Source organism: Thamnophis elegans, chromosome 9, assembly GCF_009769535.1.
Source record: "Thamnophis elegans isolate rThaEle1 chromosome 9, rThaEle1.pri, whole genome shotgun sequence".
Classification (NCBI taxonomy): domain Eukaryota; kingdom Metazoa; phylum Chordata; class Lepidosauria; order Squamata; family Colubridae; genus Thamnophis; species Thamnophis elegans.
The window spans coordinates 15,067,687-15,087,050 of record NC_045549.1 but is presented as its reverse complement, the minus strand read 5'-3'; the positions used below and the strand labels follow the sequence as shown (position 1 = coordinate 15,087,050).

At 43.5% G+C, this 19,364-nt stretch overlaps 1 protein-coding gene across 1 annotated transcript in view; it reads right to left on the bottom strand.

Moving 5' to 3' along the window:
• MMRN1 (multimerin 1) overlaps positions 1-19,364 on the bottom strand; it is an 85,446-nt gene that overhangs the window by 38,778 nt on the left and 27,304 nt on the right. The window lies entirely within an intron of this gene.

Here is a 19,364-nt window from a genome sequence, read left to right as displayed (position 1 = left end):
TTTGTACATTACTTGTTGAGTATTCAAAGGGTTTCCTGTTTAGCATCATAGGAATGCTTAAAATGATTTCATGGGAGGGATCAGTATTCGACACTGTATTTTTGAATAAAGGAATGTAAGTTTAATTCTGAAAGAATATCTTTTGTGGAGCTTTCTTCTACATAAGGGAGAGTCAAGCTAACTCTGACAAACATATCATGTGATGGACAGCAATAATATTCCAATGAGAGTCAGACAGACAGCTTAGAGTTGTTCACAGTCTCAGAAGACCCAGGTGTCAAGCAAAAAAGTAACCTCACCTTCCTTGGAGTATTAGAGAACAAAAACTAAGGGCATGGATGAGCAGTGGGTCCGGCAGTGATCTTGGGCTCCTAAAGATCCATCTCGCTCAGGGATATATCTACAACTGATAAAATGCTCTCCAGGTTTTCAGACAGAGGTTCTTCTCATTAATATCTGGAGAAGCTAAAGACCCAATGCTGATTGTATTTCTGAACAGGTTACCGTATTTTTTTGGAGTATAAGACGCACTAAGATGCACTAAGATTTTGAAGAGGCAAATTAGTTTTTGCACTCTGCAGACCTCCCAAAAACGGCCCGTTTTTCACAAAAATGATCCTGTTTTTTGCCAGAAAAGGGCATGCATAGCCTTTAGGAGGCTTTTAGAGTACTCCTGGGGGCTGGGGGGGAGAGGAAAAAAATAGCCTGTTTTTCGCTCATTTTTGCCCTCCCCAGTCCACAGGAGCACTCTGGAAGTCTCCTAAAGGCTATCCATGGCCATTTTTGCAAATGAGGTGGGGTTTCAGGAGGCCAAAAATGCTGTATTCAGTTTATAAGGTGCACCCAGATTTTCACCCTCTTTTTGCAGGGAAAAGGGTGCATCTTATACTCCACTCCTCTGCTCACAATAGAATACCTTTATGCTACCAGGCTTGAAATTTTGGGCTTGGAGAACCTAGAACTACGCCAATTAACGTCTGATCAAAGCGTAGTACACAAAATTGTCTGCTACAACATCCTACCTGTCAATGACTACTTCAGCTTCAGCCACAATAATACGTGGGAAAACAATAGATACAAACTCAAAGCAAACCGCTCCAAACTTGATTGCAGAAAATACGACTTCAGCAACAGAGTGGTCAATGCTTGGAATGCTCTACCTGACTCCATTGTTACATTCTCAAACCCCCGTAACGTTAACCTAAACTGTCTACCATGGACCTCACCCCATTCTTAAGAGGTTGGTAAGGGGGCGTGTGTAAGCGCCCCAGCGTGCCTTCCGTCCCTGTCCTACTGCCCCATTTATTCGTACCCATTTCCTGTGTCCATGTTTATACTTGTTATCTCGTACATGTTTGACAAACGGAATAAATAAATAAATGAAATACATTCTCTTCTATTGACGGGTCACTATTCTTCTCTTCAAAAAAGCATCTCATCAGTCAGGCGTCACAGGTGGAAAACAGCCCCATGAATGGAGGTGGGAGGTCATTCATCTTGAGTAGAAGGAGTCTACTATTGTGACCCCGGAATTCCACCCCTGGAAACATTTTAGGATTTCTATTTACTCTGCCTTTTTTTTCTCTCTCTCTCTCTCTTAAAGGTTACCGTTTGACATGGCACCCGTGCTAGGGTAAACACAGCCGAACCAACATGTCCTGCAGTTTCCTAAATACCCAATGACCTTTCTCTCTTTTCTTTTATTCTTTTCTTTCATTTTCCCTTTTGTCGGGAGCCATAGAGAAGCCAGAAATGTTTTGAAATCTTTGGGGAGTCTTCTGTCGTTTATGGCAGGCCCCAAGAGACAGCCCTAGTTATTCCAGAAACCCGGAATGTCTGTGTTAATATATGACTTCATGTAGGGTTAGCGAATCCATCCTGGAGATTCGGGAAGGAGCGCAAAGCACAATAAGAAAATGAGGGCAGGAAGGAAAGACGGGGGGGGGGAGAATCATCATGAACCTCAGCTGCGGTCTTAAACAGAATTTGAGTCTGAAAGGTTTCTTGAAGTACAAAAGGATTAAGGAAAAGAGTGGGACTCACTCGGTATTCCCCCCCCTCCCTCTCTCTTATCTTGGCTTCAACAGATCCAGTGGGCTTGCTGCTATTTGCAGATAAATGCCTGCAGGGGTCACCAGGTTGCCAAGAAGAAGAAAAAGGAGGGAGCTGAGGATTGTCACTTGCTTGACATGATTTCTGACTCCTAATGCTATTTTGTGCAGAAAAGCCTGCTTAATATCAGGATCTGGCGCTAAAAAACTAGTTTGTCTTATAACCCGTCAGATCAAAGAGACTTGAAAAGGATATCGGCACTTTGGGTTCAATCAATATTTCTGCTTTTGACACATTCAAAGGTGGATGTAACTTTAGCATGATTAGAATGCGAGTGTTAGAATTGCTCTATCTATCTATCTATCTATCTATCTATCTATCTATCTATCTCTATCTCTCTCTGTCTGTCTGTCTCTGTCTGTCTGTCTCTCTCTGTGTCACTCTGTCTCTGTGTGTGTGTCTGTCTCTGTCTCTCTCTTTCTATCTCTCTCTCTGTCTCTCTCTGTCTCTCTCTATCTCTTCCTGTCTCTGTCTCCCTCCCTCCCTCCCTCTATCTCTCTCTTTCTTTTTCTCTATCTCTGTCTCTGTCTCTCTATCTCTCTCTCTCCCCCCTCCCTCTCTCTCTCTCTCTTTCTCTCTATCTCTGTCTCTCTATCTCTCTGTCTCTGTCTCTCTCTCTCTTTCCTCTTCTCCATTATTTTACTTTTAAATAAAATAAGCTGGGATGGGTTGTTGTTTTGCTACTGATCTGTGGGTTTCACTGGAGGTTTTTTAAGAAGAGACTTGACAGTCACTTATCTAAAATGATATCGGCTCTCCTGCTTGAGCAGGTGGCTGGACTAGAAGACTTCTTCCAAGGGAATGTCCCTTCCAGCATATTTATTCTATTCTATTCCATTCTGCACAGTGATGAAAACCAAAGGTGTATTTCAGTTCTTACTACTGGTAGTCCTCGACCTATGACTACAATTGAGCTCAAGTTCTCCATTGCTAAGCAAGACAGTTGTCAAGTGAATTTTACCCCATGGTGTGTGACTTTTCTTGCCACCGTTGTTAAGTGAATCATTGCAGTCGTTAAGTTAGTAACAGAGTTGTTCAGTGGATCCAGCTTCCCCGTTGACTTTGCTGGTCAGAAGATCACAAGAAAGGATCACATGGCCCCCAGGACACTGCAATGGCCATAAATACATGCCAGTTGCTAAGTGTCGGAATTTTGATCACATGACTACAGGGATGCGGTTACAATTGTAAGTGTGAAAAATGGTCATAAGCCACTTTTTTCAGTGCCATCAAAACTTAGAGTGGGCACTAGACAAATGGCTCTAAGTCAAGGACTACCTGTATAGAGAGGGGAGGGGAGGGGAAAGGGAAGGGAAGGAGGAAGGGAAGGGAAAGGAAGAAAAGGAAAGGATGAAGGGAAGGGAAAGGAAGGGAAGGAGGAGGGGAAGGGAAAAGGGAAGGGAAGGATGAAGGGAAGGGAAAGGGGAAGGGAAGGATGAAGGGAAGAATGAAGGGAAGGGAAAAGGGAAGGGAAGGAGGAGGGGAAGGATGAAGGGAAGAGAAGGGAAAAGGGAAGAGAAGGATGAAGGGGAGGGAAAGGAAGAGAAGGGAAGTGAAGGATGAAGGAAAGGGAAAAGAAGGGAAGAGAAGGAGGAAGGGAAGGGAAAAGAGAAGGGAAGGATAAAGGGAAGGGAAAGGAAGAGAAGGAAAGGATGAAGGGAAGGGAAAGGAAGGGAAGAGAAGGAAGAAGGGAAGGATGAAGGGAAAGGAGGGGAAGGGAAGGATGAAGGGAAGGGAAAAGGGAAGGATGAAGGGAAGGGAAGGATGAAGGGAAGGGAAGGAAGAAGGGAAGGATGAAGGGAAGGGAAAAGGGAAGGGAAGGAGGAGGGGAAGGATGAAGGGAAGAGAAGGGAAAAGGGAAGAGAAGGATGAAGGGGAGGGAAAGGAAGAGAAGGGAAGTGAAGGATGAAGGAAAGGGAAAAGAAGGGAAGAGAAGGAGGAAGGGAAGGGACCAAAATTCAACTCCCAATCACAAGAAAGTTAACCTAGAAAATGCGATCCTTCTATTTAAGAATGGACAGACAGGTCAAGGCACATCAAAGGCTGTGATTTAAAAAAAAAACCTTCATGTGTAATTATGGAAACAATATTGAAGTACTCCATAAATGTACATGTAATCTAGCCACCCTTAAAGCATTATTGTGGCAATACTTACAAGTACAATATCAACTGAAAGCTACATGTTCAGCAGCTATGTTATCTCCAGACGGCCATAGCTGTCAACAGGACTTAAGCATTCATCCCAGTTAATTATGTAGGATTTATCAGGTGGCAGCAAGCAGATATAATCTATGATTGGAGGAATCGGTTACTTTCTGCTGATAAAGGACACCTGATGGATATCCTTTATTCCTTCGCTTACCATTCTTTTGTTCCCAAAGATATTCACTAGCCTGGCAATGACATTCCTCCGCCCCCCAGCCAAGTCAATCACATGCAGCCTCTTCTGCATTAGATTAGTGAGCTGGCTTGCTTTGAAAAATACAACAGTTTCCATACAACCCCTGACATATATTAACTCTTCTTGATAGTTTCATTGATGATCATCTTTTAAATGTAAGCTATGACATACATTATCCCAACAAACATAAGGCTAGCACTGAAAGTACATTCAGGAAAGAAGTCAATCCAAAACCCCATGGCTTCCTTTCTAAGTTCCTCTTGGTTTCTTTTGTGCTATGTTATTCAATGGTAGACCTCAAAGGTGTTGCCTAGATCAGGGGTCTCCAACCATGGCAACTTTAAGACTTGTGGACTTCAATTCCCAGAGTTCTTGGCTGGCTGAGGAGCTCTGGGAGTTGAAGTTGATAAGTTGCCAAGGTTGGAGACCCCTGATCTGGTTGACTCAGGGTTTAGTCAAATTGGATATAGGCCAAGGCTGGAGACCCCTGATCTAGACGAGATGGCCCAAGCCAAGGTCTGAAAAATGAACATTTTTCTCTCTAACATTTAGAAGTCGCTGATGTTAGGAGCCGTGGTGGCACAGTGGTAAGAATGCAACATGGCAGGCTAACTCTGCCCACAGCCAGGAGTTCGATCCTGATGGGGTTCAAGGATTGACTCAGCCTTCCATCCTTCTGAGCTCAGTAAAACGAGGACCCAATATGGTGACTCTGTAAACTGCTTAGAGAGGGCTGTGAAGCATTGTGGAGCACTATCTAAGTTTAAGTGCTGCTGTTATGCTTGACAGATCTCAAGCAAAATGTGACAGACAGTAGGCTTAAAAGGGATGAAGGGAAAATCGGATAGACTTTCCGTCCTTCTGAGGTCGGTAAAATGAGGACCCAGATTGTTGGGGCAGTATGCTGACACTGCAAATTGCTTAGAGGGGGCTGTAAAGCGCTGGGAAGCGGTATATAATTCTATTTGTGTTGTTATTGCTACGTTTGACAGACTTCAAGCAGGAATGATAAAGTACCTGTCCATTCATCATCCTCTGGCAGGATGTGGCAGACAGTATGCTTTAAAAGGATGACAGTCAAATGGTATAGACCTCCCAAAAAAACTTGGTGAGCTCAACCTAGGAGGGAAGGAAGTAAACCTGGGGAATCAAGATTTAAAAGTAGCAGGATCCTCATTGCAGGAAGCCATATCTCAATGTGTTGCTTCTATTGTTTAGCTTGACCTATCCTTACCTGCTCAGCAAGCTGTCGTTACCTAATTTAGATAATACTCCATCAATTTTTTGGATCTCCAAGTTACAAGGACAAATATAAAGAGGTAAAAAAACTTTCTGCCTGGGAGCTATGCTCCCAAAAATAGTTGAGGGGGGGGGACTTGAGACCTATTTTAGTGGCATTCTTAGGTTGCACCAACAAAATTCAGTAGCCAAACATTCGATTTGATATTCTTATTATTGATTTCCGAGGTGGCGCAGTGGTTAAATGCAGCACTGCAGGCTACTTCAGCTGACTGCAGTTCTGCAGTTCGGCTGTTCAAATCTCACCGGCTCAGGGTTAACTCAGCCTTCCATCCTTCCGAGGTGGGTAAAATGAGGACCCGGATTGTTGTTGGGGACAATATGCTGACTCTGTAAACCGCTTAGAGAGGGCTGAAAGCCCTATGAAGCGGTATATATGTCTAACTGCTATTGCTATTGCTATTTCAAAATTTAGGGTCGAAACCAAGGGTGAGATGATGGTATAGAGCAGGGGTGGGTTCAGGAAGTCACTACTGCTGGTTCGCTTGTGGGAGCACTGCGCGCACACTTGATACATGCTGCATATGCATGCACAGTGCAATAAAAATTGTTCCGTGCATGCGCAGAAGCAAAAAACAAGATGAACCGGAGAACTGGTTAAGGAGCATGGCAGGCCTGGGTCGCTGACCATTCCAGCAACCCTGGCCCGGGAAACCACTACCAGTTCGATCAAACCAGTCCAAACCAGTAGGAACCCACCACTGGTAGAGAGTCTCTGTAATGACACCAACTCTTAAACCTAATCAACTCTCCCCAGATCAGGTCATCTGATATTGGTGGTCCCTAACACTCATAGTGATATCAGTGTATCAGTGGTGGGTTCCAGATCCCACTGCAACTGGTACACTGCAACGGGGCCGGGCGCCCACCACGTGCAGACACATAGCACACGCATGCGTACCCACTGCCCACAACACTCCAGCTGCTCGGCGGAGCATCGTACAGGCGCTGTACGCTCCATGTCCATACGCAAGGGGCCCAATTGGGTCAAATACAGGTAAGGAGAGTGGGCGGGCGGGTGGGCCCTCCGAAGCACCATACCAGAACGGTACCTGGTGCTCCAAGTAGGCACCGGTACGCCCGTACCGGGGCGTATCAGTTGTAACTCACCACTGCAGTGTATATCCTATGGACCTTAGAAAACCCCACAAATTTCCCCAACCAAAAAATCCCAAACAGCAACCACAAATTGCCCATCATTTGGCTTGATATTATACAGCTTCTTCTTTTTTCCCCACTCAAATGTCTTATTTGCATATCTTAACAAAAACGTGTGAATTTGATCCATTTTCTTGTTAACTTTCTAAAAATAGAAAAAGCAGCTTGAGGTCAGCATAATGCTCTCCCCAGTTATTTCGTAGTCAGCATCAGATAGTCTCTTCAATGATAAAACCATGGAGAGAGAAAACATACTATTATAATAACTTGCCAGCAGAGGAATGCAATGCCAGATTGGGTGCGTCCCAGGAAGCAGGATTTATGAACCAGGAGGCGCTGCTGAAGCAACTTCATTCCTGCCTCAAAGGCCTCCCGGGAAAAATAGTGTGATGGAGCTCTGGAGTCTGGAGCTATGTCGGAGGGGGACAAAATTGCTCACTTCTTATTTTAATGTAAGCGTTTGCATTTTCTTACTTCTGAATGGAAATGCATGCTGCAGCACAGATGGCCTTCAAACCCCCCCCCCCTGATTTTTGGGGGGGATGAGTTTTGCGTGCATTTTATAATGCAGACAAAAATGCATAGCTTTAAAAGAAAGCATGCATATTCGTGAAAATCATGTAGACATGTGCTGTTTAGAAATTGTGCTTGCAAAAATGTGTTTAATTACTGGGAAAGTGCACACAAAGCTGTACAAGAAGGGCATGTGTCAAATGGTATCGTTTTAAATTCAGTAAATTTAAATTCAGTAAGATGTTGGCTCAAAGAAGGGGGGATGGGTCAGCCTAGTCTCCAAAGCACCTGAAGGCAGGGCAAGAAGCAACGGATGGAAACTAATCAAGGAGAGAAGCAACCTAGAACTAAGGAGAAATTTATTGAGAGTGAGAACAATTAACCAGGGGAATGACTTGCCTCCAGAAGTTGTGGGTGTGCTCCAACACTGGAGGTTTTTAAGAAGAGATTTGTCTGACATACTATAGGGCTGTGAGGGTGAACTTATGGCACTCATGCCACAGGTGGCAAGCGGAGCCCTCTCTGCAGGCGCGAGAGCCGTCACCAAGCTCAGCTTCACCGTGCATGCGGGGAGCCCTCCCCACCGGCAGCACTGATTTTCAAGTCTCTGCCACGCATGCAGGAGATGTGTGTGCATGCGTGGGGGGTGGGGGAGTCCGGGGGGAAGCTCTCCCCCATGCCCTGTTTTTGATCCCAGGAGGCTTCAGGGAGGCTTTCTAGGTCCAAAGTGGGGCACGGGGGGGGGGGGAGGGTCGTGCACATGCGCGGGGAGGCATTGCATTGTGGGCATGGGGGATGTGGGAGTGCGAGGGGAGCTGTCCCCTATGCCGCATTTTTGATCCCAGGAGGCTTCAGGGAGGCTTGCTAGGTCCAAAGTGGGGCACGGGGGGCGGGGGTCGTGCACATGCACGGGGAGGGGCATTGCATTGTGGGTGTGGTGCGCACGTGCTCAATTTTGGCCCACGAGGACAAAAAGATTAGCTATCAATGGTATAGGGCTTCCTGTCTGTGCAGAAGGTTGGACTCGAACACTTCACGAGTCATCTTGGAGAGGTGAAAATAGAGGGGAATTGAAACTGATTTCATCCAACTTTATTCCCAGGAAAAGGTGAAAAACAAAACAAAACAAAAGAGTGGTTTGCCAACTTCCCAATTTAGAGAAACTTGCTCATCACTTTCCATTCAGCTGAATGTTGGTCACTGCCAGAGAGTTCCCACGTATTGTGGGAGATTTTGGAATGTCAAAGGGTTCAAGGAAGCACATTGCATTGATGAGTTTCCTAGAAGAATCTGGCATTCCTCCTGTGGCTGCACAATGCACAGCAAGATCAGTGGTAAGTTATGCTAAATAGTTGCGACACCTTACTTGAGGAATTTAACATGCCCTTCAGTACAAATATTTCAAGATATCTCATAGTAGGAAACAAAATCAGAGAAAACGTAAAAAAATAAAATAAAAGAACTCATTTCTTGTGTGCATGTATGTCAGGCATACAAATACATGTAGCCATTAAGATGCCAGGAGAAGAAAGATGGAATAATTAGAAGAACATTTTGAGAAGGAAGAATGAACAACTACAATAGATCCAGGGGTGGGCTTCACAAATTTCAGTAACGGGTTCTCTGCTCGGTCTCTGGGTGGGCATGCCCATGGTGGGTGTGGCCTAGTTGGCCTCCTGCACAGTGGTGGGTTTCAAAAATTGTTTGAACCTACTCTGTGGGTGTGGCCTCCTTTGTGGGAGTGGCTTGCTGCATATATATGGGTGATGGTGTTAACTTGGTTAGAACTGACTTGGATTTGATTACCTTTGTATCATTATCATTTAGTGCTGGTTATCACGTAGTTTCTTAGATAGAGATAAAAGTTTTTCACCAAACAAACTGAATCTTTGTTTGTATGCAATGTGAACGCTGGAACGTGACACGTATTATATTAATAATAATAATAATAATAATAATAATAATAATAATAATAATAATAATAATTATAATTATAATTATAATAATAATGGGCCATCTTCTGGGCCTGAAATGTTTTGCAATTGTTTTCTTACTTCCTGTTGAGATGCAACCAGAAACTGGCACTGGAAGACTACTGCTTGACCCTGAGGTCATTGACCTATGATATCCCTAGTATAGAGCCGAGGTGGTGCAGTGGTTAGGGTGCAGTACTGCAGGCCACTTCAGCTGACTGCTATTTGCAGTTCAGCGGTTCAAATCTCACCGGCTCAAGGTTGACTCAGCCTTCCATCATTCCGAGGTGGGTGAAATGAGGACCCAGACTGTGGGGGCAATATGCTGACTCTGTAAACCACTTAGAGAGGGCTGAAAGCCCTATGAAGCGGTATATAAGTCTAACTGCTATTGCTATTGCTATCCCATAGGGTTGCATCTTGGGTCCTATGTTGCTTAGTGTCTACATGGAACAATTGGGCATAGTCATTTGAAGCTTTGGAGTACTGATGACACCCAGCTTTATCCGTCCTCACTGTCTTTATTTCAAGCAAGAAATTGGCATAGCCTTGACTAGACACACTTTTGTTGGCAGGGTGATGTCTCTGCTTTTTAGTATGCTGTCTAGATCTGCCATAACTTTTCTCCCCAGGAAAAAGCGTCTTTTAATTTCTTGGCTGAGGTCCCCATCTGCAGTGATCTTGGAGCCCAGGAAAATAAAATCTGTCACTCCCTCCATTTCTTCCCATTCTATTTGCCAGGAACTGAGAGTGCCGGATCCTGTGCTCTTAGTTTTCTTAATGTTGAGTTTCAAGCCAACTTTTACACTCTCCTTCTTCACCCACATCAAGAGGCTCTTTAGTTCGTCTTCACTTTCTGCCATTAGAGTGGTATCATCTACATAGCTGAGGTTGTTTATATTTCTCCCAACAATCTTAATTCTAATCTTATCACTTGCTCCATTGTTATTATTCATACCAAAACATCTTCAAAGTTGTCATTTAAAGATGGGGCGAACTGTGTGCATTAATGAGTGATGGAAGATTAAAATCAATGTAACCCTGGTTTTGCTTAACAAAGTAAAATATTCTGATTCTGGCATTGAAAAGCTTTGGCTTTTAATACATTTCCTTTAGGTCTGGATTCGAGAATGTCCAAAGGAGATTTTCATGATCAGAGTCAATATGACCAGAAAGGTTTTCGGTCCCATTGATTGATAAATGCAATTACCCATATTTTTCAGAGTATAAGACACACCGAAATATAAGACACACCAAGGTTTTGAAGAGGCAAATTAAAAATTTTTCATGAAAACGGGCCCATTTGTTTTTTTAAAAAAGAGCATGAATAGCCCTTAGGAGGCTTGTAGAGTGTTCCGGGGGCGGGGGCAAAAACAAGCAAATAATGGCCCATTTTTGGTCAAAAAAGGGGCATTAGGAAGCTTATAGAGCGCTCCTGGAGCTGGGGGGGGGGGCAAAATTGAGCAAAAAACGGACCGTTTTTTGCTCATTTCTGCCCCCCAGCCCCCAGGAGCTCTCTGAAAGCTTCCTAATACACTGCATTCAGTGTATAAGATGCACCCAGATAAGAGTGCACCCAGATGCACTCAGCTTCTTTTTTGAGGGGAAAAGGTGCGTCTTATACTCTGAAAAATACGGTAAATCTCCCTTCTGAGATGGATGTTTTTTTTAAAAAAATGCTCAGTTTTGTCTGCAATCTGGATTCAAATAATGTTTCAGAAAACCAGCTGTTTCATGCTATTGCTGCATCCTTTGTCTTGGTGTGAAAGCAACAGCAACACTAAGTTTTTTTCCTTAGGAATCGGTTTACTGGCTATTTATAGAGGCACAATAAAACACTTCTGATATTTGTATACATGCGTGAGTATTGATCTTTCTCTTTTGTCTGATGCTCCATACTCTAGATGGGTTTCTTTATTGTAAACATTATACAGCCATCTACTGGGAAAATTCTACAATTGTACTGTCCCTTTTTCCTTCTTAGAATTCGTCTTAGTAAAATTGAGAATATCTTATATGAAACCTAGCTCCCTTCTCTGCAAAAAAAAAACAATGAGAAAAAATATAAAGCACCATAATATAAGTAAATGTTTGGAAGGTCAACATTATATATAAAGCCACATTCCCTCACCTGGTACCTCTCAGATGTATGACACAAACTCATATCAGATGCAGTCAGCATTATCTATTATGGAAGATGTAGTCAAACTCATGTGAAAGGCATACGTGGCACGACAAAACCGCGCTCGACTAAAGCACGCCAGATTAAACCGCGTCGCTGACGTCATCAACAGGGCGACAACAGCGAGTGCAGAGAAAGAAAGGCGCTTTAAATAGCGCTTTGAAAGCAAGCCGATTCAAGTTAAGGTAAGGGTTAGGTTTAGGGTTAGGTTTAGGGTTAGGTTTAGGGTTAGGTTAAGGGTTAGGGTTAGGTTTAGGGTTACGTTAAGGGTTAGGGTTAGGGTTAGGGTTAGGTTAAGGGTTAGGATTAGGTTTAGGGTTAGGATAAGGGTTAGGTTTAGGGTTAGGTTTAGGGTTAGGTTAAGGGTTAGGTTTAGGGTTAGGATTAGGATTAGGTTTAGGGGGGTTAGGTTTAGGTTTAGGGGTTAATTTTAGGTTTAGCGTTTACAGCGTGCTTCTGTCTCCGCGCTGTTGTCGCGCTGTGATGACGTCAGCTACACGGTTTCGTCGAACACCCTTTAGTCGAACACGGTTTTGTGGTGGAACCAAAGGCATATGATGCTTGATTTAAACTGAACTAAATCAGTAACATGTCCATATTTTCCATGATTTTTGGAATTTACAAGATTTTTCTTGTACCTTGGGAAAATAACCCTGGAAGAAGATGACATTTATACCTCTTTTAGATCAGTTTTGCCCTGGTTCTGCTCATATTTTTGGCCATTAGGTTGCAAATGTTCTAATACTGAAATGATAAGGAAAGTATAAAGCTTTTTCTCAACCTGTGTAGCTTTGCTTGCTTTGCATAATTCTGGAAACAGATTTTTAAAACTTGCACTTGCTAGCTTTGTCCAACGCAGAGGTGGGTTGCTCCCGGTTCGGCCTGGATCGGCCGAACTGGGAGTAGTTGTGGTGGAAGGCTCCGCCCACCCACCCAGACGTTTTCTGTGCATGCGCTGAAGCAGTATGCACGCTCGGGAACATGCACGAGCGCATGAGCAAACTGGTAATAAAAAATTTGGAAACCCACCACTGATCCAACTTCTCCAAAGAGAAAAGGACAAATGTTTTTTTCCCTTTCCACCCAATTTTTTGAATGATAGTCAAACTGATGCATTTGACCATTTCTAATGCAAAATTTTAGGTCAAGATTTTATCAACTTCCGCAGCTATACTTTTAGAGTTTTTACAGTTTCTTCAGCACCCTGAAAGATGATAACACGATTGTCCTTTACTCTACTCATTGAGATAATCTGAGAAGGCTCAGCTCCAGGTAATTTAGGTATGGCAGTTAAAGGTTGTGCCTCCTTTATAACTATTCCAATTCTGTGAAATTCACACGCACTTCCTGATTTGTGTGGGATCTCAGCATCCTGAAATTAAAAGTAGTAATCTAGACCAATAAATTATATTGGGATGACAAATGAGTTATGTCCATCTTTGGTGGCTTCAACTCAGTGGTGGGTTTCAAATTATTTTAGAACCTCTTCTGTAGGTGTGGCCTGCTTTGTGGGAATGGCTTGCTGGCTATGTGACTGGGTGGGAGTGGCTTGCCAGCCATGTGACCGAGTGGGAGTGGCTTCTGTTCTGTTTCTGTTTATTAGTCTTGTATGCCACCCACTCCCGAAGGACTCCGGGCGGCTTACAATAAAAAGGGGAAAGGGAATAAATAAGACAAACAGCAAATTTAAAATACAACAACATTCATAGGCTTGGCAGTCATGTGACTGGGTGGGTGTGGCGAACTTATAAAATGTGGTGAAACTCACTTAACAACGCTCTTGCTTAGCAACTAAAATGTTGGCTCAGAAACTCTGGCATTTGAAGCATGCAAGTCTTAAAACTATCAAGTTATAAGACCTTTGCACCCCTAACCCTTTAGGGAAAAAAAACAGGGGTGTTCAAACTTGACAGCTTTAAGACTTGTAGACTTCAACTCCCAGAATTCCTCCTCCAGTCATGTTGGCTCAGGAACTCTGCCATTGAAGTGTGCAAGTCTTAAAGCTGTGAAGTTACAAGACCCTTATACCCCTAACCCTTTAGAAAAAAAACCCATGGATGTTCAAACTTGACAGCTTTAAGACTTTAAGGTTTAGATAGGACTCTTAGAGGTGGGCAGCGCGATTGGTGAGCCAGCCAATCATTGAGCGGTAGGCAGGGCAAGCGTGGTGCAGACAGGCGGGGGGGAGGGAGCTGAAACCGGTTCTAAACAGCACGGTAGATTTGTGGAACCTCTTCTATAGAACTGGCAGGAGCCCACCCCTGCTTCAGCTATACACAATCGCTTCCATCTTTGTAAGGATGGAAGTAATGAAGGGAATGGAATTGTAGTACACAATGAACCATAACTGTTTCCAAAATTCTGTTAAACAAAATCCCAGCTAAATGATTTTCTGAACTGTCATTTTTAATATTTTTAGCAGATGTGATGCATGATGCCCTTAGATAACCTGGGTTGACTTTACCCAGTCCTTCAAATTGGACTGCTATGAACTGCAGATACTCCATGGATGGACAATGTTGCTCATTCATAAAATGAATGAATGAATACCACCAAGTTTCCACAAATGAAGCTAAATATTTCCCTCTATAGAGTCTCCATACCACCCTTCAGGCTGCTTACCTAACACTTCAAAAGAGGTGGAATCTGGGCAATAAAGGGGAAAAAGAAGAACAGACCCCCAAGGTATCCAGTTTTGGACTGAAAACACAGAATTCTAAGGGTTTCCCCCACCCCCACCCCCTGTTCTATAAATCAAGATCAAATAAACCTTTGGCGCTTAAGGGCATATTTAAAATGTATGTTGAGAGCATAGGTGACTCCACTCACAAAATGGCTATCATGAGAGACACAAATAATCCACTTACCAGAAGGGACCGCAGCCCTTTTCCCTGGATACTTTCTACTACTACTGGTGGAGGGGGGGGGGGGGTGTTGGTGAGGCCTAAAGGCAGTACTGCAAATAGATACGCTGCTAGAGGCTAATGCTTTCGAACATGACAGCTCCCTATTTATTTTTTCATTTAAAAGAATCATTAAAAAATAATCAGATGGGATAGGGTGCCTAATGGGTACCCAGGGAGGAGTCTGGGGAGGGCTTGCTGGTGCCTGAAAGCACTGTAACACCGTTCATTTTCACTGGCTTGTTTAATCTTTTATATTTATTATAACCGAATACAGTAAGAGGCATAATAAGAGGAACCCATTGCAAACGTTTTAGGTTTGTGTGGGTTTAGCAGTCTCCATTGTGGCATGCGAGAGCGTCTTGCTTTCAGGGAGGTTAATGTTTGCAAGAATTAAGGGTTCTACCCCTTGGATGGGAACAGCGGTGAGATTTCTTTGTTTCTGCCCATAAATTTTTAATCATAGCCTCCTCCTTTCCACCACTGATTGAGTTCCCTACCGCAGCTAATGGCATGTCTTGTAATATTCATCCATGTAAAATATGTATATGGATGCCATTTCTTATTTTTCAAAGGAAGCTCTCGCACAAGGCGAGCTGAACGCCTTTCAAACGGGGGCAAATTTGTTACATGTTTGATCACCGGGCTAATCAGAACATACAGGGGAAAGATACAAGGTGGGCAGAATCATCCGGATGGCATTTTGCCACCTGCCTCCAACGTAAAGCCAGAGGAAACCTCCGGATGCAAATTTCATTTGACTTCAATGGGAATGGGGTTGAGTATCTAAATGCATGCCCTCCGGCTGGAATACATTCAAAGCTGGCATGCCTTAAAAAGCCAACAGGTCAAACAACTAGAGGTGAATAAATTTTTAAACAAGAGGCATTTTGACGGCCATGATTTAATATCTCCAAGTAATTACTTTATGAAATGATTCCATGAAATGACTCCAGCTTTTCTTGCCAGGAGTTAAACAGAGAGTATATTGTAACTATGGTGGAGATGGAGTCACAGCCAATTTATCATCTTTCTTTCTTTCTTTCCTCCCTCCCTTCGTTCCTTTCTTCTGTTATCCTCTACTATCTTCCCTTATTGATATCATTATTAATCATTAATATGCTCATTATTAATCACTATTATTATATTATTTTGTTATTTGTATGTATATTGAGTGCTTCTGCATCAGAGACAAATTCCTTGTGTGTCCAATCACACTTGACCAATTAAACTATTCTGTTCTGTTCTAGATTTCATTCTTTCTTTCCTTCCTTTTTCCACCCTCCCTCCTACCCTTCCTTTCTCCCTTTCTCTCTTTCTCCCATTCTCTTTCTCTCTTACTCTCTTTTGCCATTCCTTCCTTTCTTCCTCCCTCCCTCCCTTCCTTCCTCCCTTTCGTCCCTCCCTCCCTTTCTTCCTTCCTGAAATTCCTTTAAAAAAAAATAGTAGAAAAGGATTCAACCCAGAACTCTCCTGTTTTACACTACAGCAATTTTGCTCTTAAAGTATAATATGTATAACAAATAAGAAAGTAGTTCAAACCACATTTTATCTTTTCTCTTCCACTTTTCAGTAACCAATGATATATCATTAAAATCAAAAGGCATCTGATGTGTGGACCAACTCCCAGAATTAATTGATTAATTAATTAATTTGTTTGTTTGTTTACTTACTTATTTATAAATATTTATTATTTTAAAAAATTGTAGCCGCCCATCTTACCATAGGTTAATTTCTCACCAGCCTTCCATTGCTGACAATTTCAAGAACTAAGGACTGTTATATCATTTTCCTTTTAATTCCAATAAAAGAAATCCAAACGATCACATGCTGGCTATACAAATCTCTCCACCAGGTACTAAGCTGGCCAAAATCACACACAGCAATCCTTTTAAATAATATTGATGTACTAGGTTTTATCAAAGAATTCAGTGAATAAATCAAAACTGAAGGCAGAGATATTTGAGGGGCTGCCACAAGGAAGAGCGAGTCAACTTATTCTCCAAAGCAGGCGAAGGCAGGACAAGAAACAATGCATGGAAACTAAACAAGGAGAGAACTAGCTTAGAACTAAGGAGAAAATGTCCTGACAGTGAAAGCAATTAACCAGTGGAACAACTTGCTTTCAGAAGTTGTGGGTTCTCCATCATTGGAGGCTTTTAAGAAGAGATTGGACAGCCACTTGTCTGAAACGCTATAGGGTCTCCTGCTTGAACAGGGGGTTGGGTTGGACTAGAAGACTTCCAAGGTCCCTTCCAACTCTGGTATTCTGATTTTTTTTTCTTTAGTTGATCTAGTTTCTTGGATTGTTGCAATTCACAAAAGGAAGAATTTCCAGAGAAATGGCAGAATGATATTATGGAATTACAGTTGTTGTCTACGACAGTCGTCGTAACCTGGTAGCTTCAGAAATCAGTATTTGGCTCTTCACATGAGGATCTTCATCCAAGGCAAGTGCCAGTGTAAGACAAAGACCTTTGCCCCTAATTGTTTAATTTGTTCTGTGGTGTATTGCCAGTTCTCTCCATCCTTCAGCGCTTTTCACTCTCTTGGTATTTGGCTCTATAGCTGTAATACATTGATTCTATTCTTGACCACTGACTAATGGAGTAATTCTATAACAATCACCTTTCTTTGTTATATGTATCTTCATCATTCCTTCCAGCTGCTCGGAAACAGCTCACGTAGGTCTCACTTTAACTGCTATGCACACAACTACTTTGCTAGGTAAATTTGCTAGGTATAGGGCAGTGATAGCTCATCTTTTTGTTACTGAGTGCTGGAAGCGCGTGTATGAGCAAGCCACCCTGCACATCTTCTCCCCCCCGCCAAGCATGCACATCAGTGGTGGGTTTCAAAAAATTTTAGAACCTTTTCTGTAGGTGTGGCCTGCTTTGTGGGAGTGGCTTGCCAGCCATGTGACTGGGTGGGCATGGCCAACATAAAATGTGGTGAAACTCACTTAACAACGCTCTTGCTAAGCAACAAAAAGGTTGAAGCAGAAACTCTGGCATTTGAAGCACACAAGTCTTAAAGCTGTCAAGTTACAAGACCCTTGCACCCCTAACGCTTTAGGAAAAAAACACCCAAGGGTGTTCAAACTTGACAGCTTTAAGACTTGTGGACTTCAACTCCCAGAATTCCTCCTCTTGCTCTTCATCTTGATGATGTGGGGACGGGCGGGGGGAGGGAACTGGAACCGGTTCTAAACGGCACTGTAGATTTGTGGAACCTCTCCTATAGAAGAGGTTAGAACTGGCAGGAAACCACCCCTGATGCACATGTAACCCTCATTCGCCCTTTCCTGCCACGCATGCACACATGATCGCTCCCCAAGTGCGCCCCCCGCATATGTGGCAGAGACCAGAAAACTAGCTGACCGGCGGGAGGCACACGCGCATGCACGGGGCAGCTGAACTAGGGTGACTGCTCGCGTGCCTGCAGAGAGGGCAGTGCGTGCCACCTGTGGCATGCGAGCCATAGGTTTGCCATCACAGGTATAAGGGCTACCACAGCTGAAGTGGTGTCTGAATCTAGAAATTTTCCAGGCTAAATGTAATACTCTAATGGTGAACCCTTTTTGGAGCTTTGTTCTGTAATGAATTCGTAATTCGTAATTAATTACGAATAAGGTATGTCTACTTTAGCTCACTCTTAACTGTTGCAAGTTTACTTAGCTGTATAATGGGGAGGGAGAAGATAGATCTCAATCCATAGGTAGATCTCCAAATGAGCGGTAATAGGCCAGCAACGGTTTCTGACTTCCAATACAGGTAGTCCTTGACTTACGACCACAATTCAGCCCAAAATTTATGTTGTTAAACAAGGCATTCATTAAGTGGGTTTTGCCTCATTTTACAATCTTCCTTGCCACATTTGTTAAATGAATCGCTGCAGTTGATAGATAGTTGATAAAACATTGTTGTTAAGTGAACCCTGCTTGCCCATGGACTTGGCTTGTCTGAAGGTCGCAAAATGGGATCACGTCACACACACACACACACACACACAGACACACACACACACACACAGAAACACGGGATACTGCAACCATCACAAATACGAACCAATTGCCAAGCTCCCACATTTCTGAATCATGTGATCATGGGGATGCTGTAACGGTCGTAAGTGTGAAAATCAGTCATGAGACACTTTTCTCAGTGACGTTGTAACTTTGAACGGTCATTAAACTTACTGTTGTAAGTTGAGGACTACATTTATTTATGTGTCCATGCTTGCGTATGTGTATGCTTGTGTTTGTGTGTGCATATGTGTGTGTGTGTGCGTGCGTGCGTGCGTGCCAGTAGTGGGTTCCGGATCCCGTTCCAACTGGTACGGTTGGAAGAGGCCCAGAGTCGCCCACATGGACGAAGTGTCGCGCAGGCTTAAAGGACAGGTAAGAAGCTCAGGCGGGTGGATGGGCCCTCCGAAACACCGTACCAGAACAATAATCGGTGCTCCTGGCAGGCTCCGGTACACAACCCACCACTGGTATGTGCATGCCTCAAATCACTCCTGCCTTCAGCCTAGACAAGTCTCTGCTGTTTTCTTGGCAATAGTTCAGAAAGATTTGCTACAGACAGACAGGCAGACAGTGATTGTCTCAAAGATTTGGCACGAAGACAGGACTAAGTTTAATAGTAATAACAAAAATTGTTCTTTCTTCCTCTAGAACAGAGGAACTGAAGGCCCAGCAGCCAACACCCATGGGGTGCTTAGATCTGTCCCGCGGGGCTGCTCTGAAAACAGCGGACTGGCCCGTGGTGCCTGTGGTGCTTCAGGAGAACTACATGCGGCCCTCCCAAGCTTCGTTTTCACTGGCA